General features: G+C 36.6%; 1 protein-coding gene across 1 annotated transcript in view; it reads right to left on the reverse strand.

The window, feature by feature from the left end:
* LOC108720108 (cadherin-10) overlaps nucleotides 1-15,772 on the reverse strand; it is a 220,427-nt gene extending 204,655 nt beyond the window's left edge. Inside the window, exon 1 of the mRNA XM_041567648.1 lies at nucleotides 15,489-15,772. The gene's annotated coding sequence lies outside the window, so the exon portion shown is untranslated. The remainder of the gene's footprint in view (nucleotides 1-15,488) is intronic.
* Between the last annotated feature and the right edge of the window lie 10,452 nt (nucleotides 15,773-26,224).

Here is a 26,224-nt window from a genome sequence, read left to right on the forward strand (position 1 = left end):
TAACAATTATAGACATAAAATTTTGTATGATTTTGTGCACCTTAGTCCACTAACATCTCAGTCTTTGCAAACGACTCCACTTTTCTTTTTTATTCTCCTAGCTAAAGTAGACATGACCTTCTGAAACAACAAAGCAACACATGGTCGATGATATGCAAAGACTGATGAGTAAATAAACTTCAGAAGTCCAAAACGATGGTATTTAACTTAACTTATGGTATCTAACTTAACTTATGGTATTAACTTATGGTTTACTTATGGTATTTAAATATTTATTATATTTAATGTAACTTATGGTATTTAACACATTGTTTTTGCTACAGGTATGGCATATATTATCGAGAATGATTGGAGCCTGGGTTTTTTTCCAGATAAGGGATCTTTCCATAATTTTGATCACCACACCTTAAGACTGCTATAAAAAAAGTTATTTGATAAGAAACCCTATAGGATGGGTTTACCACCAATATGGATTCAATATGGATATTGGAAAGGAATAAATACTACATAAAATTCAGTTCAACAATATATTTGAAAAGAGTAGTTTAGAAAGGAATTTTATTTGGAACAGCATTGACACAAGAAGCCATATTTTGCTACTCAATGACCTGTTTGTGATTTAATGGAATGAAAAGTGGCAAATGGCAGGTTTGTTTGCATAGACAAATGGATGTAACCAGGTTTGTACTGAAGGAAAAACAAGATTGTAGACACTGGATAGTTTATGACAGTGCATGGATAATTTATAGAACATATGAACATAGAACATTATAGAACATATGAACAGATTGAGTAAGAACAAAGGTGGAGAATGAATATTAGGCTAATATATGCTTTTTTGAGAGTTGCTGTAATTGCGTGGGAAGATCGGAAGCACACAAGCTAAAACAAGGATCTGAAGAGGGAAAGATTACCTGATAGGAATACAGTTGGCTGAAGGGTTTGCTACAAAAAATATATTCAGCTCACGGTTTTAATAGGCAATCCCTTTTAAAAGAAAAAAATAGCACAGAAAACATACCTAACTGCACACCCATTTGAAGATAATGATACCTTGTTTGTACCTGATCCCAACTAAACTGCATCAAGCTATATTGGTAGCAAAACAATCCTATTGTATGTATTTCATGTTTAAATTATTTTTTGCATATTTAAAATATGGTGATCCAAATCACGGAAAGATTCTTTAATCTGGAAAACTCATGACTCATTCTTAGTGTTCCAGATAATTGCACAAATACACACAATAATACACTTGTACACATGAGTGATTGTATGATACATTGAATGCAGCATTTATCGTCCTCTAGCAAGTACTGTATATAATTATCATTATTATTTTAATATGCTTGCTTACCAAAAACATATGCCTGCTATAGCAGATGTAGATATATTGTTTGATTAATAGGTGTAAGCAGAAGTTAACCAGACACATAGCATTGTCTTGAGATTGATAAATTAGTTTTTAAGGTGTTTTTATTGTACATAATTTAGTAATCTGTATAAATATTAAGACAAATGAAGAAATATAAAAATAACATGTTACACTAACCACAAGATGGCAGCAAATTACTTCATCCTTAAGTCTTAGTTTATCTGTTTGCCTAGTACAGAGTGGAATTTCAACAGAATTTTGCTATACAATGACAAATTAGTGTATTCAGACTCATTCTGTGTATAGGGAATAGTGCAGTTTGTTATTTTCAAATTGGAAAAAAGTAGAACCTTAGCTTTTTTACCATATAGTTTTCCACAACTCAAATTAATGAAAAGTAAAATGCATCAATGCAACCAGATTAAATACATTAATCCAGTGAAGAGATACAAATATAAGAGAAGTCTGCTGTACAATAATTTACTGCTATAATTAAAATCAATTTTTCTCATCAAAAATCTACTTATCAAAATGTCTGGGTTAAAGCCAAACACATGTATCAGTTGCTAATCTTAAATTACAACGAGTAGGGCCATATTAAGTTTGTGGGAAAAACCATAGCTTGTCTCATAAAAGTCCAAATGAGAAAATCTGGAACTGAATTAGTTAGCTAACATCATTAACCATTGTATTTATTAAAGAAACAGTAACACTAGAAATTTTTATCAGTGAAATGCCTTTTAAACCTTTTTATCAATCAGTATATCCTGCAGCAACCTCATTTTTTAATTAGGTTTTTTTTGTTTTTTTAGAAAATACCATTAGAAAATGCATTTTCTATTCTTATAGAGAATTGTCTAATAAGTCGATTGGGCACCATGCACCTTGAAGATTCCCACATGCTTGCTTATTCTCCCCTAGACTGACATTCAGTTCAAACCGGAAATCAGTTTTTTTCTGGCTTTCTGCATCTTCCTTGTAAAGTTTATTCATGTCTTATTCTTGCTGGCATTCAGGTATGGCTTGGGAGAGATGTGGGAATTCAGTCCGTCATTACTGTGTGCTGATATCAGTAGAGCGCTAGCTAGGTTAGTATTCATTAAGGGAGTTCTGTGATCCTTGAAGCAGCAATAAAATGCATTTGAGAGACATATGGCTAAATTAAGTTAACATGCACTCATGCTGGGGATGTAAAAATAATTGGGAAATTAACTAAAAAGTGGTTGATATCACATATGACACAGGAAGTGAATGATCGTGGCATGCACATTGGAGGAGATCCAGGCAGTGTCTCTCCTCATGCTCAATTTGAAAGAAAAAAAAATAAAGCACCATCTATAAAATAAAATGGAGTATGTCAACTTTATAGTGTGGGGGGTGAAAAGTGTTGCTGACCCTTTAAAGGTGCTCTAACCCCTAAATAAAATTGTCCAATCTGCACTCCATATTTTTATAAAGTAGATGACCAAAATCTTAATTACAAATGCAAGTGAATACGCTAATGACATAATTGCATTTCAGTACTATATCAGTCAACTTTCTACTACTGTATCTTGCATCCAGAGATAGCATGCCAAGATAAGCATGTACACTTTGGTTGTATATACATATATAAAATATTATACTATAATCAAACATCAGAGGGGAAGGGATACTGCTGTTTAGTTGTTTTGTGACAGATAATGTTAACTACAGTATGCTGGAATTAGTAGTCCACTGAAAACTGGGCAACTGAACAACAGTACTTGTACCCTTAGTAGGAGGCAAAATTTAGCATCATAATAAACACTGTTTCAGTGAAAATTAGGTTTTGAATCATACTTTTTACAGATAACCACAGGTTGCAAAATATACCCCAAAAGACCATATACAAAGTGCAAGAAGCAATCCTTTAACAATGTGTAATGCAGTATACATTTGGCAAATCATGCACTCAAGTGAACAGTGAAGTTGTAATGTCCAGTGCAACATGAGTTTTCACTCATGTGAGCACTGAACACATTAAAGGAACTGTTACATCCAGCCTGGCAGATGCTCAAGAATTCCTTGTGTCCATGTGTGCTCTTGTGCACTATTCATCATAGCAGTCTGGACAAACTCACTTGTGCTTGTACCACAAACAGCAACAAGTTGCTCATGGCGAGTAAGGCACAAGTACCTTTTGGAAATAGTGTCAATGCATGTTTACGTTGAGTCCAAATTAGCACTTTGCTGTTGTGCTTGCCTAGTCCATTGTAACTGATTAACTAAAGTATAACTATTATCCACATATATAGTGCCAAAAAGTTACATAGCTTTTCATAATAACTGTAAAAAGAAAAAAATCTAAAAAATGGTTTGAGATTTTTATTATTTTAATGTCTTTATTATCCTTAAAACATGATGTTCTACATTAGGGAAACATTCCCACACCTGTACATGTGTATCAAGCTTAGGTGCATTTTCACTACTCAATGGCATTTCTTTTTCTTTTAAATATCTTTTAAATATCATTTTCAAAACAGAATTTAAAGAACAAAAATCATACGTAGTATTTCTTACATCTTTCTGTGTTTTATGATCTCTGCTTATGGTGAAAATCAGCTCAAAATATCAAGTTAATTCTAGCATGCTGAGTACTAAAATAATCTCATAGAAAGCATACACACTACCATAATTGGAGCAGTTAAAATAAAAAAAATCCTTTTATTAATTGTATTAAAAACAAACAATATGTACAAACATAGTTTAACAACTCCTATGCGCACAAAATGCATGTGCTTATCTTTTTAATCAATAAATGCAAATCTGCAGTCTGTGAATCTTTCATGAGTTTTTCTCATTTTGGGACTTGAATGACCTCAGAAAAACAGACTTATAATAGACAGCCATGAGGTTAGCTTGCCTTGATAAAAATATTATTTGAATATATAAGCCACAGATTTACCTGTAATAATAAAACAATGTCATTGATATCATTGGGTGATTCTGAATACAGCCAAACAAAGAATCTGCTTTTTCATTGTCAGTTATTTGGTCAAAACTGAGCAAACTTCAGTTCATTTTTCTTGAATTGTGAGAGTGAATTTGCCTCAATCCTATTTCCTGAAAAATTGTGGTCCTGTATTCTGCAAAGTTTTCCTGGTGCTAACTTCTTGCAATTCTTTATTAGTCATGTATTGCAAGAGTTTAGTTCCCTTTAATTCCCTTTAAAATAAATTGCAATTTAACTGCTGTACAAGAACAAAAATAGTATAATGAAGTAGAAGGAAATTTAGCTTTGTATCCTTTTATTCACAGAGTAGTGTACTCTATTCAAGGTGTTTATAGTATGCTTATCAGTTAAATAAAACTTAAATTTTATTCTGGTAAAGACCTTTGTTAAAACAAATATACCTGTCTTTTTGCCTTTAATGACAGGCTATGAAATGCAGTATACTGAGCAAACAGAGATTAATTCATGTTTACTGTCTTACCAAAGCAAACATGTACATAGACGAGTAAGCAAACAGACATTTTAAGCCTCTTATCGTGTAAATAACATCTCAACAACCACTTAAATAAGTCATTGACATTTAACATTCTGAAAATATATCCATTTTGAAATATATACATATGTTTAACAGAGTAAAGATCGACAGATACAGATGGTCTCCTGATTTTGCACAGAGCCTGCAAGTAAATGTTACATGCTGCTGTTAAGCAACAGGTCATGAATATGTTTAATAAATAAAATATATTTATATTTATTCACTATATTTTTTAAAAATAAAAATAGTGAAAACAAGTACTTATTCTAATATTGATTCACTTGAAAAAGATTATATCTTATTTCATATAATATAGCTGTAGAACATTTTATACAGGTAGGGGGGCACTGTATCAGTTTTATTCAAGAAAGGACATTCTTATCTTCAATCTTCATTATTTAGTTAATCTCCTTACATTTTCAGAACCATATATTCCTACTCTACCATAATTAAAATATATCAAACATTTTTATTCATTGACATTATTTATAATGCTAAACACTAGATTTTTTCTCTGAAAATAAATTGAATGTCAGGAAGGCAGAAAACAACTCCAAATTGATTCCAGGACATCTTCCATTGACTAAAACAGCAGTTTGGCAGTGGCAAATAGTCAAATTTGAGTTCTTAAAGGCCCAGTGTATCATAAATCTCAAAAATCTAATTAGAATTTTTTAAAAATACTCAAATCAAATTTTAACAATTCCCTTGTCGAGTGTGACAGTTTTGGCCTTAAAAAAACCTTTGACCGTTGATAAATCTGCCCCTTAGATTTAGTCCTTTCTGGCTGACCCCAAAATGCAAATAACTATTTCTATAAGTAAAAAGAGGTTAATCAAAGACTGTTTATAAAATGGTGTCTCAATACAGAGCTATGATCGGTAATCCAAATGAACAATACTGAAAGTATTCACATATGCATACAGAAATGCTTAACCATTTTTTGATCAAAAGTGGAGGGATGTCTAGGGAGTAATTTATTAAAGTCTGAATACAAAAAACTTGAAAAATTTGAGATTTTTTTACTATAAAATCTAAGATTTTAGTGGAAAAATCCACCATCTCAAACCTGCCAAGGTTGCATATAGGTCAATGGGAGATGTCTCTATCCTATTTGGAAGTTTCTGTGGCCTGCACTGGATTTAGCCTGAAATTTCAACTATTTCAGACTTTTTGGGCAAAAAAAAAGCCAGAAAAAAATAGGGCAATTTGGTGGAAAAATCATACGGTTTGGATTTTTGCTAAATTTTATCAAGTTTTTGCCTGCTTCGATAAAAGTTAGCTTTATAAATAAATACGGTAAAATTCTGGATTCTAGTTTGGTCTGACTTTTTAAATAAAATATTCAGATAAATAATCCCCTTTATGGAGGATATTATGGTACACTATTTAAATACTGACATTGTAACATCATAGAAATTGTTGTTCTACAGATTTTGATTGGTAATTGGTCTAGATATCCCATAGTAATCTTATTATAACCAAATGATAATAATAAGAACAACAATACAAATAAAGGGATATAGGAAGTGTTTCAAGCTAATAATGGATTGACCTGAAAGTTTTACTCTTGTAATACTGTAACTTAATACAGTATTTGTGACCAATTTCGCCATACACGGAGTGCTAATAAATTGGCTAATTGCCTAATAAATGCACACAGTTGGTCTACTTAGAGTTGACAGGTTCACTATGAGGTTCATTAGCCAATTCTGTTTATAACTGCATGTACATTCTGATCTAATGATTAATAAAATTGCTTAAACATCATGTCCATGTGGAAATGTATTTGTATGAAGACATTCCAGTTTGGTTTAGTGCCACATGTAAGCAAGGTTTTAATAAGTTTAGTTAAATTTGCTCAAGCTAGATGATATATTTTTGTAAGAAAAAGATTACAAAACATGAGCTTTTAAAAACTCCTATGAACTCCAAATTTGACAATCAAAAATTATTTACAAAAATTTTCCAAACTTGGGTGAATAGGGTTGACTCAAAAACACGAATCGAATTTGAATCTAATTTGATTTGAGTTTTAAAAACTAGAATCAGGAAGGCAGCAAACAACTCCAAATTCATCCCAGGATGTCTTCCATTGGTTTAAACAGCAATGCAGAATGTTTTAGGTGGTGAATAGTCAAATTCGAATTCTTAAAGGGCCAGTGTATGCTAAATCTCGAAAATCGAATTTTAAAAAAACTTGAATCGAATTTTAACAATTCCCTAGTCAAATTTGACAGTTTTGGCCATAAAAAAACTCAAAATTTGAATTTTCACTTCGACCCTTGATCCCTGCCCACTAGTATACAATATCAAAGGGTACCACTCCACAGACCCTTGGACCAATGGGGAATAAACAAGGGTAATGGCATATAGGGTGCTTTGTCCTGTGCATGTTATTTTTCACTACTTCAGATTACAAATGTTGATTAACATTATGGCTGCCACAAGTTAAATTTAGTAAAAATTTTGTACAAATCTCAGTAGCTCAGTGGCAATCAAACTACGAATGTGGTATGATAACATTCCTCTGTTGTAGAGGTTTTCCACACCTAATTCTGCAGCTTGCTATAATAGTGGTGCAGATACCACCTGGACACCTGGCATGGTAATAAATCCAAACTTAGGAAAACAAGCTAGAAGCTGCATACATACATTTAATTTGAAATGGTGCTTTACCCATGTGAAAACCAAAAAATGTATAAACATTTTGTGTAAACATTTTTGCATTCATTATGGAAGGGAAAGATAAAAATGTGTTAGAAGGTGATTCGATTAGTACAGGTAATTGTAATTTGTGTATGATTTTCTACTAACCTCTTCTTGATTTGTATTACCTGTTAGTAACCAACATGTCAATATTCTTTGGGCACTATAACTTAGTATAGAGTAGCCAAGATGGTCCAGTTGTGAAGCAATGCTTCAATTGTGGCCTAGTGTCTGATATCTTTTGATACCTGTCATCTTTTTAGAATATATTCAAAATGTTTACCAAACTAACCATATTTAGTTGAAATTAAATATCACAGATTTATCTATGGTTTACAAAATTTCCACCAATTTGCAATAATAACAAAAGTTGTAACATAGCACAAATTACGTATCTTACATCATAGTTTTGTTATTACATTTAAAAATATATGAAAAGACATAATGACATGCTATCGTAATGAAATTTCAACATGTTTAATATTGGTCCTAAACATTTTCATTTAAGAAAAGTTTCACTTTCACAAAAAACTTTACAATGCAATGAACATTATTTTGAATCCTTTTGAAAGACAAACAATTATTTATTTATTTATTTTTAAATAAAATTGTGAATTTAATTACTTTGTTGCCTGTAATTATGCTATTATATTTCATTGTATGACATTGAATTTGTAAAGTTTTAATTAAAAATAAATTAAGCTCACTACCTCAGTATTGTTCTATGCAGCTGCAGTATATGACATTTCAAAGTTATTACATTTCAGTTGATATTTGTCATGGAAAGATTAATGCATTTTCTCAAGGATATGTACTATTTAACCAAAGTGGTTAAAAAGCAACCAAATGATTTGCCTACTACAGTCAGAATAAATAAATCATATCACTAATTGGTTTCTATGGGAAATTGCAAAAGGGGAAATGTGCCAGTTTCAGTAACTGAGCCCCCAAGTATAGTAAAAATGAATAATAGTATTGTGAGTCTGCGTCTCTTAGTTCTTTGGGGATAGTCAAGGCAATAAATAGTTTCAATAATTTAAAGCCCTCCAATCAAGTTTTCAGATCTTCCAGCATCAATGAGATAGCAATATATATGGTACTAAGGCTGATGTTTTTGTGTGTATAAGACAGACAGACAGACATACAGAAAAGAAAACTGTTTCTTGAAGAGATTTAAACCCTCTGTAAAACTTGGGCAGATTTAGGATGGATTGGGAAATGGAATACCGAAAGATTCCAAACCACTTGTCAAAAATGCAACAAATGACATGATAAATTGGCCCAGATATAACAGATGTTCACCAACAAGAATCATGACTACCAGGGCAATTTCAGATATATTGCTGTTATAAAACATTACAGTTCTGTGCAAATGTTGGACTCATTATAATATACAATTATTAAACATGAGGAGGGAGGATTTACTGTTGTTTATTTGTTCAGTACTGTGTTTAAAGCTTCCATTCCAGGAACATGGAGCTAGCTATATACAGATCAAGCACAGTTTGGATTCTCTTGCATTCATTGGGTAAGTGATAAAGGCAAGGAAAAGACTTGTCGAGTGATGTTGCTTTAAGAATACATTTGTAATATAGTTAAACTACCACACCTAGCATGGAGTATGTTGGACCATAGAAAGCTAAATTTGAGTGGGGTGTCATTGAGCATCAGTATTTAGGTATCATTTAATGTATCTATAAACCCATCCTGAAAAAAAAACATTTACCTTGTATTTCAGTAGTAGTATACTGCTATTTTGGGGTTTATAGAAAAATGTAAGATAAAAAATCTTAACAATTGTTGTATGAAGCAGAGAGAGACAAATGTAAACAGAGCAGAAAGGATAGAGGATAATATTTTATTGTACTATATTACCTAAAATCTATGTAGGATTTAGGTAATGGAACATTAGTGTGGAACAAGTTTATTGTCCTCTTTAAAGCTTTATTAAATAAATACATACAATGTAACTGACATTGATTGGCAGCATAAACAAAGTGTCATCTGTATAATATATTCCTATATTCAACTTGACACAGTGCAAAAAGAAAATAGGCCGCTCCAAACTCACCCCCTGTGTGTTCTTGTTAGTGTAGCTCCATTTATTAATTGTAGTAATCTGGGTGCTCTGCCGTCAGCGTCCCCACTGAAATCATAATTGCTAAAAGGATGAAAAGGCGGCACTCCAGTGAGATAAAAAGGTGGTTTATTCCAACAGGTCACTGACCAACATCACCTATATCACCTAAGCTGATGTTGGTCAGTGACTTGTTGGAATAAACCACCTTTTTATCTCACCGGAGTGATATGCTGCTACATATACAGGCATTGTACTTTAACTGCACGCCATATGCAAATTTGCCATCGCTAGCGTAACTTCGAACCACTGATCGTAACATCGCTAGCGCAACTTCGCAAATGATCTGTAACTTGTGTGCAACTTTGTCAATTTGCGCAGCCCTGGCGAAGTGCAGCAAATCCAACGCTGGTGCAACTTAGAAGTTAAATTTGCCCCCAAATGCCTTATTTGCCAAGCTGAACACAATATGTTCACAGAGCCCTGCAGCCCCCATCACTAAAACAGCCTTGCCTGCATTAGACAGCAATGTATTGTGTGAATCTATACATTTTGAGAACATTTGCAAAGTGCATTGTCAATTGGCATTTCTATGTGTCAACTTTTTTCAAAGACAACTTTTTCTGCTCTAAATAAATTGTGGTCTATTTTTTTGCAGTGACATTTTCCATCCAGAAAATTGTGAGGTAGCAAGTTGCTGCACCCCATATCTGAGTCTCTATTAGTTGAATATGGAGGTTAACATGGAGCAAGTTTTTAGATATTCTATTTAAAAAGATCATTACTATTTTTTGTTTTAATAAATAAATGAACACTTGTATATGTTTTGCCATAGTTTGACCTAGTGTTCCTAGTGTTGACCATAGATGTGTGTGTATATAATATATATATATATATATATATATATATATATATATATATATATATATATATATATATATATTCTTTCTTTCTTATTGTCTCCACAGTTTCAAGCTTCTGTGAAAATAACTTAGGTAATTTAAGGACATAAGGAAACTTTCAACTGTGTACAATGCAGTTACTTCAGCTAATCAATCACCCACAGCTGCAAAATTCTATTAGATGTGAGAGATTGGAATTTTCCTTTTGGCTCTAACTGAGGATGAGCAGATCACTCTCAACACTTATTGGGCTTATCATTGGAAGTAACTAATTCCATAATTGTATAGGTAACCTGTATCAAACATCAACAAAGGTGTTTGCCCATGATTCAATTATTATAGTTATAAAGTTACAAAATTAATTTTGGTTAAAAAATGTATCCACCAGAATTACTGAATCATATTAGGAAAAAGAAGAGAAAACAGACAAAAACCCACTCGCACACATGTGCAGATGGCACACACATTCTAAAAAGTCAATTATACAATAATCCTTGATATTTCACCTGTCCAAGAAGACATATAAGCACATCTGAGGCATTCAGAGAATCTTCCCTCATAACCATATATATTTTTTTTGTTTTTTTCAATAGCTGTCTATAATTTTCTCTGACATGTTTGTAAAACATTATCATGTCTTTTAGCATTTACCTCTTCCACAAAGAAAATAAATCCAACTTTTCTTATAATTTTACAATTTTGAAATAAGGCTGGTGAGCAGAAGCGGGCAAAATTAGCTAGAGAGCTGAATTACAAATAGGGCCAAGTGTACCAATGGTTAGGTGCCAATTACATCAGAGGATCTGGTCTCGCAAGAGTGAAGGCAAGACATAATGCTGTGGAAGATGCTGGCAGAACTGAAGGGAGCTCACAGGGCCCTAGACTGGGCAATACCGCTTCGTTTTTGGAAGCAACAATGGCCACATCCAACGTGGAGACACAAGGCACAGAAGGAAACAAAGGGGAGCCCAAAGGGGAGACATCTGGGTACCCAGTGTATCATTTATCTCAGGTACTATTAACTGACTGAACTGATGTTACCGAGCAAAGGTTTTTACTTTTGCCCAGTTTATCCACTTGACACTTTTCAACATGAGATTGATTGTTATGCTTTTTTTAAACACATTAGACTAAAAATTAATTTCTGCCTATGTGTGCCCTGTTCTGCCTGTGGAACATACACCTGGCATTTGCTCTGGGGTGTTTTTTAGCATTTGAAAATGATTGTTAGGTGCTGTGTTTAATGATGTGCTGGGGGTGCTGTGTTATCCACAGGGGAGGAGGAAGCATATTGATTTAAGGGTATGTCTTAATGTGACTTAACATCACATATGAGTGATGAGTGATATCCCTGCAGTGAGCACCAACCATTTGTTTTTTTGTTGTGTTCCCACCATTAATGTGGGCATGGGTGTGGTTTAAAGTGAGTGTGGACTAAAAACAGGGAGTGGTCAACACTGGCTGCCATTATCTGCCCTCCACCATGTAGGCCAGAAACATTCAGGCCCTCAGTACCACAGAAGTTGGACAGCACTGCTTTAGGGAATACCTCTGACCCTGCTCCAATATATTTTTGAAAGTTAAAGTGAGCTGTAGAACAAAAACATCAGTCTTTATTCTTAAAGCACAAGAGTTCAGATGTATTCCAAATTTTAAAAGAAGAGTTCCTACTAATGCCATTGCTACAACCTGATTCCCACTTCAATATACAGGGGCGGGGTCAACATGTCCTGAATTGAATAATTATCTCTGATGTGATTCCCATTAAATGTGACAATGAAAGCAGGAAACATAAACACATGTCCCATATTGTTTTTATCAGCATATCTTTAAATATCTTCCTTATAATTAGTTTTCAGCTAAACTTAACCTTTATGAAATACATAACATATGTATTCCTGTGAACATATATAGTACGTTTTAGCTTAAAAAACTCTAAAAAGATGGCATCAACACCCTTCAGATAAATGTATTCAATTTTAGAGTCTGACTGAAGACACCTTCAGTGGATGTTGCTTAGAGGAGAACAATAGGAAAGTTGACAATTTCCACAAGCGTGGCCCTTCTACACAATGAAAAGAAATCAGGCATATCTGATATCTCCTCCGAGCACAGGATAATTATGATCACATTTTTGTAGAAAAGTGCTTAAATATATAAATAATATCTTGCCCTGTTGAGCAGTGCAGCCAAGCATGTTTTACTATTTTGACCTGAGTTCATACATATTTGACATATTCTTTTAATCTGAGGTTTGCGCTATATAAACTATTCAGTGCTATGGCAATGTCAGTAAAGAAATGAAAAATGATAGTGGAATGGTGCAGTGTCTTTCCCATTTCATCTCTGGTGGTTAACATAAAAGGAAAATGGAAAGCAACACAGATACACCCAAGACAGGACACATTTTCTCTGTCTCAGTTGCTCCCTGTCTTGGCATGAATTCCCAGCACGGAAAAGGCTCTCTCAGATGCAGATGCAAGTATCATTTCAAATTAACCTTTCCTTGTTTGGGAAAAAAGGAAAATAAGCCCTAAATATTCATCACTAACAAATCTGTTTCAAATTCACATTTCCTACTCTATTACTGAGGAAGCTATTTGTACAAAATGAATTCTTTGATGAAGGTTGTAAAAGCAGCTAGAAATGGATTGAGGATTTAAACTCCTGGTGAGTACGAAAAAACAAGTAGGCAGGGGATATGAAAACACCATTTGCAGATGATTTATACCCGATTTATATTTTGTTGAATCAAGAACTGTTTACATTTACTGTTTAAAAAAAAAAAGATCACTAATACTTGGAAAGACATAGTACATTAATATGCAAATTAAGAAAAAGAATCGCACATAATATATCTAATTAAATTCCAGGTATTGTAATGTATGAGACAACTGTAATCAGCTAGAGGCACATCACAGCCAGACACAGCTACATCCATAGAAAAATTAGTTATGCAGTGTCTTATGTTGCATGCAGAAAAAAAAATTGAAATTTTTGGCATATCAGATGCATGCTGCATTTTAAGTTGGCAAGTGATTTTTTTTTTTACACATATAAATGCAGAATATGAACTTCACTGTGCAAATCAAATCAATCTCTTGACATTTTCTTTTGCCACCTATTGAGAGGAACATAAATATAGGTTATGGAAAGTGCAGAAGTATCTAAATGCTGAGCCACTGTTACATTGTTTTATTTTACATTCTTCCTGTCTGTGTTTAGGTCTAATATTGAAGAAACAGAAACTATGCAATGAAACACAACTTCTTACTTGTTATTTTTTTTTTTTTTTTTCATTATGAGTTCCTGCATAGACTATGAATGAGCTTTTGATTCAATTCTTTTGTTTAACACGTTGGCAAGGCAATGGAATAGTCTAATGTAGAAGGGTTCCCTTGGCACAAACAAGATTACCAGCTTATGCTCCAAAAAGTATTTATCTTACTCTGCAAGCCACACCAAATCTAGAAAGCTGCTTATGGATGTTTTACTGCAAGAATGACTATTCAATTCACACGTGAAGTTTGGTTATTAAAATATATACATTTAATTAATTACACCGATTGTTTTGTAGTGAGAAAAGTTTGGCTTCACATTATGATTGGTTTAGTTTATACATACTGTAATGCATACAGAATTCAACCCGGCAATTAGTCTACAGTGGCTGTCTGTCTATCTATCAATCAATCTCTGTCTATCTGTCTATCTGTCTATCTGTCTATCTATCTAACATCTATCTCTGTTGCTCTATTAAAGTGAGATGATAGAAAGATCATTGAGGATGGACAGATAGATAGATAGATAGATAGATAGATAGATAGATAGATAGATAGATGCCTTTATATAAGATTAGTGTTTATTAAATGTGTGCTTGTGTGTATATGTATCTGTGTGTGTGTTTGAGTTTGCTAGTTTTAGCACTATGCAGCCTTTTGTGCCAGCATGTGGCATTTATTTTTTTAGTTGATGGGAGAAAGTACAGCATTATATACCCCAACAGACTGAAAATAATAGATGTGCATTTTAGTATAATAGAGATGCTTTTACCAATATGAAAGATGAAGATTATAGGAAGCAGCTCCATTTGTATAAAAGCAGAAAAAGGTAATGTGTCAGTTATAAAACAGTGCTGTTTGTCAGTGATTGTATGTGCAGGGGCATTGGAAAGCTAGAGGGGTGCTTGAAATGCCTCACATAACACATTATTATGTTACAAACTGTAGAACATACTTATCATCAACAGTTGAAAAATGGAGTGTATACACTATTAACACTTGTAAACATGTTACATCAAAACAGCCTATAATGTTTGTTTCAATGTGCTGCTCATACAAATCTGCTCTTTTGCTATCAAATATAATGCTTTCTTGGTTTCCCTCTGTGACCCGCTGTTTCATCTCTCCTGTCCCCTGTCCTTTATTTATATCCATTTATCATATTTTCCTGAGGCTGCAGCACAATTTTACTCTAAATTCCAAATACTTGCAATGGGTGAGTCAGCATGCCAGCTAAAATACCAAAAATCAGACAGTCTTTTAGATAGAATATCATATCTGCTATACAGTAGCACATTGCTGCAGTTCTCATTTTTACAGTAGCACCATTATATATTCATGGATTTTTTTCTGGCTTCTTTGAGTAATTATTTCTGTAAAAATAAACATATGCACAGGGCATTGCCAGCTGAAAACTCAGATCTATAGTATCCTGGACAGCACACTAGACTGTGTAAAAATCTTTTTTCCTGGTGTAACCTGCTAATTGCACCAGCTTAATATGTTCCATTAAGCAGAAGCACTATATTAAAAGTTGCAATACTTAGAATAGATTGTGTTGATTAAAATGCACACAGCACAGCTGTCAGCTTAATACAAAGAGGAAGCATCACGATACAGATGGAAGAGTTAGCTTACCTTTGATATTCCCGGTGACGAAGAGATGTTCTCCGGTTCAGCAACAAGATTAGAGCATTTGCTGCTATTGTAGTCTATATTATTCTGCTTTTATTTTCCCAGAGATGATTCGACTTGATTCCTGCTCAGTCTTTTCCTCACAGTCACAGTATCACTTTTAACTCTAAGAGGCAGGAAAGCAAAGGCAAGGGGAAGCACTGCCTCTGATTGGCTTTCATTCAGGGCTTCTGATTAATAAGGGGAAAAAAATCCTTTCTCACACAACACAGACAGCCTCTGCTGAAAGAGCTGCAGTACTTACCATGGGAAGGTTAGGGACTGAGAGGAACGCTGGCTTTTACTGGCAAAAGGATTTGCAAGTGAATGCAGACGGAGAGTGGAAAGGGCTTTGTTAAAGACCACATCTGTATAATGATTTCCTTTGTTTGAAATTTAAGGTAATCAGAATTCAAACTATATCATTTCCATATTTCAACAGATTAAACATAAAAGGGCTAGTAAATCTTTATTTGGCTATCGCAGTAATGATATTAATTTAACATCAATAGTACAAAAAAATCATTTTGGTATTGTTAAACTGTAATAGAAGTGACACTTTTGTTATTTTCAGAACTGACAATCTTATATAAGAATCCAATGTTCAATTTTCATTTGAGGAAAGAGCAGCAATTCTGCAGCAGAATCCTCTTTCTGTTCATCACATAAATCATCATCCTTCTCCAGGCTTATTTACCCTTGAGTGTATGCCTGATATTCTATATCAGGCCAGACTGATTCCACTTCTAAATGATTTCTGGGTAACTCCTTTTTATTATACATCCACAACATATTTGGAGATTATGGAATCAGTGATGCAGTTACATACAATATTATTTATAGTTGATGAGTTGATATAGCGGTCTCATAATGATTTTGGTGTATCACAAACAGACAATATAAAAAAGGTTTTTCAGTGCACTGCATATACATCCCACATGCATGCTTAATATTATGAAGGTGACATACAATATGCAGTAAGCCAGTCAATGTTTTTTTAAATCAGCTATTTTGAGAGTAAAAATAATGTATTCTGTGGGATATGCACACATTAAATATACATGTACCCTAAGGGCTACACTTAACAAAGGATGAAGAACAGTTTGTCAAAAATTACAACAATCAGGGGCACATTTACTATTGGTCGAATATCGAGGGTTAATTAACCCTCGATATTCGACCGTCGAAGTAAAATCCTTCGACTTCGATATTCGAAGTCGAAGGATTTACCGCATTTCCTTTGATCGAATGATCGAAGGATTTTAATCCATCGATTGAACGATTTTCCTTCAATCAAAAAAAGCTAGGAAAGCCTATGGGGAAGGTCTCGGTAGGTGCTCGGTAGGTTTTAGGTGGCGGAGTAGGTGGTCTAAGGTTGAAGTAGCCAATTCGATGGTCGAAGTAGCCAAAAAAATACTTTGAAATTCGAAGTATTTTTTATTCTAATCCTTCACTCGAGCTAAGTAAATGTGCCCCTCAATGTGATTTAATTTATATACACACATTTAATAATACCTAACTTTTTTGGCAAAAAAAACAGTATTCAAACATCCAAAAGAAGTCTATCAAGTTTTCTTCCCAGTAAATTATAATATTATTATTATATCATGTAGGACTGCACCAGATTGTTTTGCCACTGCTTTCTGACCGATACAGTCGCAGCAGGCAGAAGCGGTGGTAGATTGTCTTACCCAGGCTACCTCGTCTGCAGTAAGCACCAGTGAGTGGCAGGAGGTGGTGTCACCTGCAAGCTCAGTACTGGTGGACACCCCATTCCCCTTATTGTTTGATCCTGAGGTGGACTTGGGCCCAGACACCCAGGATCTTTTTGATGAGCAGACAGAAATGGGGGGGGTGTATTCCTGTCTGATGGAAGATAACATCAGCAGTTTAGAGGAGGGACTGTGTGTTGTTGATGATAATGAAGAGCTGCCTCCACAGAGGCAGAAAACCCCACCAACCACTGCTAGGGGGGACATGCAACAAGTCAGCACTGCACCTGGGTCCAGAGACTCTGGGTGTATGGGTGGGGATCATCCCCAGCCCTCCACAGCAGGTGCCAGGACCAGTCCATAGCAGTGTGCCAGTCCTGCCAGCAGAAAGTTTGAAGGGGGAAGGCAGGTCAAATATGGGATCAGCTTTAAGTTCCCATATAAAATGTCAACACAGGATGACATGGGAGCAGCACCACAGTGGCATGGCACTGTGGGGGGGGGGCAGTGGTGCTTCCTGGTCACCTCATCCCATTCCTCAGGGAAGAGGTGCTAGCTCCCCATCCCCTGTAGCAAAGGAAGAGTATTTTGAGGCTCACAGTTGGAGATGACCACTGTATAGCTATGCCTCTTCTGCAGCCCCCTCTGCCTCCTCCTCGCTGCCATCTTCAGTGTGGCCCTGTCCCACCAGGTTTACCCCTCCCCAGTTTCTTGGCTGCAAGGCACCTCTCTTCCCCAGCCACCCCCAAGTGTAGAGACTCAATGCCTGCCTGGCAGTGCAGCTGCTGCCCTATCAGCTAGTTTAAGCAGCCCCCTTCCGACAGCTGATGGCTTGAGTTGACCCTAACTGGCGGATCCCCAGCCACCATTGTTTTGACAAGAAGGCTGTCCCTGCCCTCCACCAGCAGGTAGTGGAGAATGTGTCCTTGTTGCTGGATCATGCTGTTGGCAGCAGGGTGCACTGTACCATGGACATGTGGACCAGTAGGCATGGGCAGGGGAGGTACATCTCATATCACCCACTGGGTCAACCCATGAGTGCTGGGGAGGGTGCAAGCAGGGGCGCTCCCCTCAGACTAGTGGTGCCTCCCTGTTGAGTACAGGGCAAACCCCACACAGCCACTTCCTCCTCCGATATAGCACAATCACTGTCAGGCTGTGCTGCAACTTCTCTACCTGGGAGAGAGGAGTCATAATGCATCTGAGCTCATGGCCACCATAGTGGTTGTTCACTCCCTGCCAGCTCCAAACAGATAATGTTGCATGCGACAAAGGATGCAAACTGCTGGCCGCATTCCATCTAGGCCGACTGACCCATGTACCTTGCTTCGCACATGTCCTCAACCTTGTGGTACAACACTTCCCGAAGAGCAACCAAGGGTTGGGTGACTTGCTGGAGAAGGCACGTAGGGTATGCAACCTCCTTTCACAGGCCCCCCACCAGCATGTCGTTGGCACAGATGCAGTGGCATCATCTGCCACACCACCAGCTGATCTGTGACTTGCCGAAGCACTGGAGTTCGACCCTGCACATGGTGGGGCTCCTTGTAGAGCAGTGCTGGGTGGTCAACAATACGTGGGGGTAGATTTGTGGTAGTTCAGTGCAAAGCAGTGGCAGCAGATGAGGCAGCTCTGCCAAGTACTTGCCCCCTTTGAGCAGGCCACATGCTTTGATAGTAGGGACAATGCGTGTGTTTACATTATACCCCTGGTTTTCCTCCTCAAGCACACGGATGGCCTGCTAGAGGAGGATGACATGCCTGATGAGGAGGAGGAGAGCATACCCCATAGACAGGCAGAAGGGGCTTCAAGGCAAGAAGCCTCGATGAGGAGGATGACGAAGAGGAGGACTGGGTGCCTGCACAGCATGGGGAGCAGGGCACATGCCACCCAACCACCCCACCTATTTTCCGCAGCTGGGAGGGCACAGAGCAAGTGGAGGCTTTTTTGAGCTGCATTAGACAGCAGCAGGCCCAGTCAGCACCCAAAATCATCACCAACAGCAGCTGAAGCATATCGTGGCTGACAACATGAGGTTTGTCAGTGTGCAGGACGCCATGCATACTGATGATGACCCCATGCATTTCTGGGTGTTAAGGCTCAACCAGTGGGCAGAACTGGCACAGTAAGCTCTGGAGGTGCTGGTGGTCACTGAGAAGCAGACATGGTGGACATGTTTTTCTGGTGGGGCCTATCAAAGCTCTTACTGCTGTTAATTATAATACAACTGCATAGTCAGCAAATGTTAATCTGGTGGGGGCCAATCAAGGCTCCTACTGCTGTTACTCATAATACTGCTGCATTGTTGGCAAATGTTTTTCTGGTGGGGGCTTATCAAGGCTAATAATAATGTTACTTCTAATACTACCACATGGTTGGCAAATTTCTTCTAGTTGAGGCCTACCAAGGCTTCTAATAATGTTGCTTCTAATACTACCACATGGTTGGCAAATTTCTTCTGGTTGGGGTCTGTCAAGGCTTCTAATAATTTTACTTCTATTACTGCTTTGTAATGGAGTCTGTCAAGGCTTCTATTAATGTTGCATCTAATACTGCTGCTGCTGCTGCTGTTGCTTCTTCTGCCGCATATTTGGCAAATTTCTTCTAGTTGAGTCCTACCTCTTCTAATTCTAATAATGTTGCTTCTAATACTGCAAAGTGTTTGACAAATTTCTTCTGGTTGAGGTCTGTCAAGGCTTCTAATAATGTTGCTTCTAATACTGCTATATGGTTGGCAAATTTCTTCTGGTTGGGGTCTGTCAAGGCTCCTAATAATTTTACTTCTATTACTGCTGTGTAGTGGAGTCAGTCAAGGCTGCTAATAATGTTGATTCTATTACTGCCGCATTGTTGGCAAATCATTTTCAGGTTGAGGCCTATCAATGCTAATGATAACGTTGCTTCTACTACAGCAGCATGGTTGTCAAATGTAGTCACACCCAAAGTCTTTCTAAGTGCTGCCTCTAAGTGAGATGTCTGCAAGTACACACATGATTTCTCTGAAATTAGTGCTGACAAAAGTCCTGCTGCCTCATCATCATACAAATAACAATCTCTAGTGTTCAACTAATGCTAGTTTTGTGTTGTGTTATACTTGTATTGAAGGTTTACATTATGTGTAAGGTGCAATCAAAAAAAAAGCATAATGGATTTTAGTGCTACTCAGTTCAATAGCAAATTCTTTAAATTAGGCACCCACATGTCATACGTGCGTCAAAATTGGGGGTCACCAGTATAAATACCCAATGCCCTTCCCTTACACCTGTAGGATTGGAAAACTTTTCCAGCTACACAATGGCAGGTCCTGGCAAGCTGTCTGAGGAGCAACTTAGCTTCTTTATACAATACCTGCACCAGGAGGGGTATGATAATATCCCTCTGAGACCCCTGGGATACAGTCCCTGTGACAGAACAGGAGAGGCTGATGTGCATACTGAGGAGGCATTTCAATGTCCATCTGAGGTTGCGTGTAGTAGAAGTAGAAGGTATATTTATTTAAACAGAATAAATAGATTACTCTTCTTAACTACAATAAAGCCACTTGATTCCTATTTATTTTGCTATTTTTGAGCAAAAGTGTGTTTAGGTGAATAGTTTAACATTAGTAAAAGTTAACTGTCATATAACTGCAGAGAACTCAAATGGAGATTATTTGCTGCAAAAAACTAACTTAATGGTGTTGCCCACCATATACCTGCCATCCTTATAGATGTTGATTTTCCTTTAGTTACATGGCACACCTTATTCTGTATAATTTGAACTGAACAAATGCAAGTGCTGTATTACTCAAACTGAAATTCTTTCATTGCCAGTTAGCAGATTCAGTGACCCAAATGAGGAAAACCTGCTGCATCCTATATTGAGGGAGCTAATTTTTAAGTGAAGCAAAACACCACAGATTCACCCATCATTATTCAGCAGTGCAGCACTAATTTCAGAGACTATTATTGGTAACAATGCAAGAGCGTAAGAAGTAAGAGTGCGGCTATTGTATGTAGCCAGGTTTCACTGTGAAAAAACACTCATAGACAGTGTAAATAAGTTGCAGCCAAAAAAAGTTGTGTGGTTTGGAAAAAATTCCAGGGAAAAAACGCCCATTGACTTTAATGGACCAGAAATGATTCCGTTTATCTGTGTACCATGGATCAATCAGGCTGGCCACCAAGTAATGATTGTGGGTAGTGATGGACGAATCTGGTCAATTTTAATTAGCCTAAAATTTGCAAAACAGCAAAAACTCACACATTTTTTTACCCATTAGAGCATATGGCCATCATTTTTATGGCAAAACTTGGCGAAAAATTTAGCTCATCTCCAATTGGGGGCTTTGATGTACTGAACCAGGTATCACTTCTAAGGGATCTCTATGGTCAGCCATGCCTATCACCAACCTCATCCTGACTGTCTTTTGGATTAAGGAGATTATTTTCCTCCTCCTCCTACTGTTCTGTGCCCTCCCAGCTGTGGACAATAGCTGGAGTATGTGTGCCTTGGCTCTGCAGTTGTTATCATCTTCATCCTCCTCAGTGGGCACCATCTCCTCCTCCCACCCATCTCCAGGGTGATATTAAAACAGCTTACAACAGGGCTGTGGGCGCTAACCATAGAGATCTGTTGCGAAGTAAGCCCAGATTTAATGCTAAATCTAACGACAATAAACCCCCGCACAATGGCTAATTCAGGCAGTATGTGCCACTAGTGATAGGAGAATTTCTTCTGAAAAATTCACAAAACAAATTGTGATTGTGGCATCCAGTATGTTGGCAAAATGAATAGACCAGTGAGAAAGCGTATTTCTGAAAACATAAATTGTGTCTCTAGGGAGGACAAGAGTTCGGCTGTAGCAAACATCCAATAGAACAACATGATGGTAAACATTGTGTCTCCTTTCAGGTGATAGATAGGGTGACACTGGGAGTAAGAAAAGGTGATCTTGAAAAATCATTTTGGATTTTTACATTGGGTACAGTCACCCCTGGTGGGCTAAACAGAGATTGGGAAATAAATTGCTTTGTGGATTAATTAGTTTATGTACAACTTGGTCTGAACTTTGATTAATTTAATTCATTTATATATCTTGATGATTATTATTTTTAAGTTGATCGTATATGGACTAAATTGACCCCTTAATTTTTCCATTAATGGATCAATTGTTTTCATGTATGAATTTATCTATTTTGATTTATTGGTTGGCAGCCGCATATATTATTTAAATACCACCCTTTCGAAAATCATCCCCTTTTCTATAGACATTGTTGATATATTTTCCCCTGCTTGCCTTTAATCTTGAATATATATTTATGCAATAAATATCTATTTATTTACATCCCAAATAATATTAATATTTATACTAATAAATACATTTTATCCTTATCACTATCTATTTGCATTTTTGTAATTAATATTTTCTATAACACTGTTCATTGCCGCATTGCCATACAACCACTGTTTTCTTCTGTATGAACCATGTTATGGCTTTACAGTAACTGTATTACTATTTTCCAAAGTTTGAGTCATTGTGTATAATAGCCTTTGAACCAATTATGGTATATGTTTGGCTATATAAGTGTATTTTTGGCAGAGCGCACGCTGGCTTCTGAGGAAGTGACTAGCACAGTCACGAAACACGTTAAGACGTGCTCTCCCCTGCCAGCTTTATTTATTTGCATCTTTGCAATGATTTTAACCAGATAACTTTAATAAACTTTTTATCTATACACTCTCATTTATAAGTCCTGCAAATGGTAAGCTATGAGTGTGCTTCAGATGACCTTTCCTGTTTGACCATGTGACCAGAGTGGATCGGCTTTCATTGGCAGCAGTTGACTATTCCTCTCTCCAAGTTATGTCCTCTCATGCAGCATGCTTCTCCTTTCTACCATCTCCTCCTTATCCTGCCTTTGTACCCCTTCTGTCTACATACCTTTTATCCTCCACCTTTGGCATGTCTAGCAGGCTATCAAGCTTGTGCTTCAGAAGGACAACTGAGGGGGTATAACATCCTCAAAACAACAAAATACAATTTGCAGCACAGCCTGGCAGTGACTGGAATGAACTGAAGAGTAGCTGTGGGGATGCTTTGTGGAAGGCTAGTCTTTAACTTGCATTGGGTTTATGCAGCAACTGTCTGCAATTTACCTTAGTTAGGAGAAGAATTCCATCCTGAGTTCAAAAGGGCAATTAAATCAGTAGCTTGTAATAAATATAATATCAATAACCATATGTTTTTTCCACATGCACACATGTATTGATCACATCCATCCTCAAGTGTATTTTTTACAGTGTAATCAATTCCAGTTGGCCTAGCCATTCTTCATTCCATTTTGCCTAATAAAATATGTACTGCATATGCTAGATAAGGCCTTAAAATTGCTTTGTAAAATGGAAGCATTATCCTTCCGTCTTGTGAATATGTAATCCTATTAAGACCTTGGCTAGGTCCTTTGCCATGAAGGATATTCCTAACAGCATATTAATGAAAACTGGAATTCTTGGAGTCTTCAATTTAAAAAAAATTAATTCTCAAAAATGCAAAAAAAAACCTTAATCGGATTCATTTGAAAAACTAAAAAAAAAAAACCAAAAAAAAAAACCCCTTACATTTTGCATAGGACTTCTTCTTGACTTCTACATGAACTCAGCAGCTTATAGATGCTGAATGTTTTCTTTTGGGGTTTTCAACTTTTTTGGACTAATTTGGGTTTTTAGCATCCAAAATAACAATAACAATATATATATAACAATTTTTGAGATTTGAATTTTTATAATGGGTGCACCTTTGAGTTTGGTGAGTTTTTAAGATTTTTTCAAATTAAAAATACTAAAATACACAGATCATTAAAAAAAAAGCCTTGTCATAAAGGATATATATAATTAGCTGTACAAGATTTGCATGATTGGCTGTAAATATCCTAAGATTATAGGAGATGATCTATCAAGGTTCAAATTTGATTTCTTGAAAAACTCAAATTCAAAATATAAAAAACTTAAATGCCCGGTATTTATTAAGCAAAAACCAACTCAAAAACTGCCAAGTTTATGTTGAAGTCAATGAGAGTCATTTTATAAATTCAAGTTTTCCAATTTTAATTTGAGTTTGTAAACTCAAAAATGTGAGTTTTTTTAAACATATAAACTTGAAAATTTGGGCTATTCAAGTTTTTCATCACAATTGTATTCAATTGAGTTTTTTACATTCTGATTTTTTCATAAATAAGCAAACATTCTAGTTTTTTTAAATTACAAGTTTATTCGAAATAGAAAAAAACTCAAAACTTCACAAATTCTAATTTTGATAACTAGGCCTACCCCTTGTCAGGGACCTTGCGGCTCAAATTGAAGTGAAGTCTGGACCAAGGAGGAAGCACTCTGGTTAGAATGCAGTTCATGGTAGCCAAAGGGATAAAGCATAGGCGTTGTTAATAATCAGGCAAAGTTCAGAAGGCAGACAGCAAGGATAATTGTCAGGAGCAAAGTCAAAGGTCAAAAGTCCAGAAATTAGAATTTCAGGAATTAAGGAACACCCAGGAACACTATGAAGTTGAGCCTAAAATTCGGCATTAAACCTTTGACCTCTGTGTTCTTTTATTTAGAATTTTCGATCCAGCCGTGGTGAGCTGATATCATGTGCACAGATGTCAATGTGTCAGTGCCACAAGCCACGTGGTGGCTATGGGCACCGCCATCTTGGATGTGGCGCTAAAGAGGAAGGGAGCATCATCATTGCTTGTAGAACTCCCAAACTAAACAGGGAGCAGCACCAGACGTGTCGACTTACAAGCTCGAAAGTTTTCTTGGTACCTGGATGGCTGGCCTGCTTGGAACAGTAGCTCTGCCGGAGGATGGGAAGGTGAAGCTTGGTGGCACATATACAATTTTTATGGGGGTATTAGCAGGAGCAGATTATTGAACCAATAGGATCTGGTTAGCCAATTGTGGAAAGAAGGAAGCAATGATAGTGGGAGTAACAATTGTGTCTTGATCTTCACTGATGCGACCCTCAGGAATAATGCTTCTGGATTGGGCACCAGCCCAAGGGAGGGTGATATGTGATAACAAAATTAAATAGGGTGAAGAAGAGTGCCCTCCATGCCTGATGAGGATTCAGTCTTTTGAGAGTCTGGATGAATTCCAATTTCTTGTGATCTTGCTGGAGATCAGGATGTTGGAGGACAGGAGCAGAAGCAAACTATTCCTTCAGGGATTAGAAGGCCTCCAGAGCATGAGGAGGCCATACATTAGGTTTTCCTCCCTTACAGATGACAGCCAGGATAGGAGTGAGGAGAATCCATTGATGAATTGTCAGTAATAGTTTGAGAATCTGACAAATCTTTGTATGGCCTTAGTACATGTGGAGAAAAGCCAGTTCTGGATTGCTGCTACTTTAGAAGGGTCCATCTTGAATCCCTCTTGCAAAATAATCTATCCAAGAAAGGGAATTTTGGACACCTCAAACACACTTTGCAAAACAACACACAACTTGGCAAAAAGGGAATTTTCCCTCAAACGAAAGAGTACCTCTGTGACTTTCCAAGTCTTTGGAGCAGATTAAGATATTGTCCAAGTACATGACTACCGATTGCCCCAGACAATCTCTGAAGATCTTGTTCACAAATTCTTGGAAGATGGCAGGGGCATTGCAGAGGCTGAAAGATATTACCAGCTTGGAAATAAGAGGTAGGGGATATCGGTTCTCAACCGTGATCTTGTTGAGGCCCATGTAATCAACACGGACGTAACCTTCTTTTCCACTAAGAAGAATCCCGCCTCTGCAGGAGAAGAAGAAGAAGATTGAATGAATCCCTGCAGGAGTTTATCTTGAATATATGCCTTCATTATGGAGGTCTCGGTAGGAGATATTGGGTAGGTATGATCTTTGGGCGCATGGTACCTGGAAAAAGGTCAATGGGACAGTTGTAGGAGCAGTGAGGAAGGAGAACCTCTGCAGACTTCTTGCAAAAGACTAGTGATGGGCGAATTTGCGGCGTT

This window comes from Xenopus laevis, chromosome 6S (genome assembly GCF_017654675.1).
Source record: "Xenopus laevis strain J_2021 chromosome 6S, Xenopus_laevis_v10.1, whole genome shotgun sequence".
NCBI lineage: Eukaryota > Metazoa > Chordata > Amphibia > Anura > Pipidae > Xenopus > Xenopus laevis.